General features: G+C 37.3%; 1 pseudogene; it reads left to right on the top strand.

The window, feature by feature from the left end:
• The window catches only part of LOC103610746, a 9,789-nt pseudogene extending 8,629 nt beyond the window's left edge, over positions 1-1,160 (top strand).
• The last annotated feature ends 1,182 nt before the right edge of the window (positions 1,161-2,342 follow it).

Here is a 2,342-nt window from a genome sequence, read left to right as displayed (position 1 = left end):
CTTTTCCTTCCCCCTCTCTCCCCCTTTCTTCCCTCCCCCCCATCTTGCAATGTGAGACCCCTGGGTCACTGTCACCACCACCAGACGGACTTTGGACTGCCTAGCCTCAGAAACTGTTTTTGGATTCAAAGCATAAAAACCATTACAAGATATACAATCTATGTGCTGAAAGACATTATGACACCACCAAATTTAACTGCAGAATTGCACAGTATCCTTTTGAAGACCATAACCCACCACAACTAGAACTTATCAAACCCTTTTGTGAAGATCTTGACCAATGGCTAAGTGAAGATCACAATCATGTTGCAGCAATTCACTGTAAAGCTGGAAAGGGACGAACTGGTGTAATGATTTGTGCATATTTATTACATCGGGGCAAATTTTTAAAGGCACAAGAGGCCCTAGATTTCTATGGGGAAGTAAGGACCAGAGACAAAAGGGGAGTAACTATTCCCAGACAGAGGTTATATGTGTATTATTATAGCTACCTGTTAAAGAATCATCTGGATTATAGACCAGTGGCACTGTTGTTTTACAAGATGATGTTTGAAACTATTCCAATGTTCAGTGGCGGAACTTGCAATCCTCAGTTTATGGTCTGCCAGCTAAAGGTGAAGATATATTCCTCCAATTCAGGACCCACGTGATGGGAAGACAAGTTTATGTACTTTGAGTTCCCTCAGCCTGTTGCCTGTGTGTGGTGACATCAAAGTAGAGTTCTTCCACAAACAGAACAAGATGTTAAAAAAGGACAAAATGTTTCACTTTTGGGTAAATACGTTCTTCATACCAGGACCAGAGGAAACCTCAGAAAAAGTAGAAAATAGAAGTCTATGTGATCAAGAAATTGATAGTATTTGCAGTATAGAGCGTGCTGATAATGACAAGGAATATCTAGTACTTACTTTAGCAAAAAATGATCTTGACAAAGCAAATAAAGATAATGCCAACCAATATTTTTCTCCAAATTTTAAGGTGAAGCTGTACTTCACAAAAACAGTAGAGGAGCCATCCAATCCAGAGGCTAGTAGTTCAACTTCTGTAACACCAGATGTTAGTGACAATGAACCTGATCATTATATTCTGACACCACTGACTCTGATCCAGAGAATGAACCTTTTGATGAAGATCAGCATACACAAATTACGAAAGTCTGAAATTTTTTTTATGAAGAGGGATAAAACACCATGAATACAAACTTGAATAAACTGAAAATGGACCTTTTTTTTTTTAAATGGCAATAGGACATTGTGTCAGATTACCAGTTATAGGACCAATTCACTTTTCCTGACCAATCTTGTGTTACCCTATACATCCACAGGATTTTGACACTTGTTGTCCAGTTAAAAAAAGATTGTGTAGCTGTGTCATGTATATACCTTTTTGTGTCAAAAGGACATTTAAAATTCAATTAGGATAAATAAAGATTGCACTTTCCCATTTTATTCCAGTTTTATAAAAAGTGGAGACAGACTGATGTGTATATGTAGGAATTTTTCCTTTTGTGTTCTGTCACCATCTGAAGTGGCTAAAGAGCTTTGTGATATACAGGTTCACATCCGACCCCTTTGCACTTGTGGCAACAAAGAAGTTTGCAGTTGGCTAAGGGAAGTTTCTAAAGAGTTTTGCTACATTCTAATGCATGTATTTGGATTAGGGGAATGGAGGGAATGCTCAGAAAGGAATATATTTTATGCTGGACTCTGGACCATATACCATCTCCAGCTACTTACATGCACCTTTCTTTAACATGCTACAGTTATCAATCTGGACATTTGAGGAATTGGCCGCTGTCACTGCTTGTTGTTTGTGCATTTTTTTAAAAAGCATATTGGTGCTAGAAAAGGCAGCTAGAGAGAGTGAATCTGTATTGGGGTACAGGAATGAACCTTCTGCAACATCTTAAGAACCCATACATGAAGGGATGTAAAAATAATGTGGTCGTAGATAAGAAACACAGCAACAATGACTTAACCATGTAAATGTGGAGCCTATCAACAAAAAATGGGGTTGAAACATTATAAAAATTGACAATGATTTATTAAATATGTTTTCTCAATTTAAAAAAAATAATAAATGTGATACACCATATTAATAAAATCAAACACAAGGACCATATGATCATCTCTATAGATGCTGAAAAAGCAGTTGATAAAATTCAGCACTCATTCATGACAAAGACCCTCTATAAGTTAGGTATAGACAGAAAGTATCTCTACATAATTAAAGCCATATACGATAAACCCACTTCCAATATCATCCTGAATGGGGAAAAGCTGAAAGCCTTTCCTTTAAGAACAGGAACTAGACAAGGATGCCCACTCTCACCACTCCTATTC

Source organism: Galeopterus variegatus, unplaced genomic scaffold, assembly GCF_000696425.1.
Source record: "Galeopterus variegatus unplaced genomic scaffold, G_variegatus-3.0.2 Scaffold167, whole genome shotgun sequence".
Taxonomy (NCBI): Eukaryota; Metazoa; Chordata; class Mammalia; order Dermoptera; family Cynocephalidae; genus Galeopterus; species Galeopterus variegatus.
This window is presented reverse-complemented; position numbering and strand designations above follow the sequence as displayed.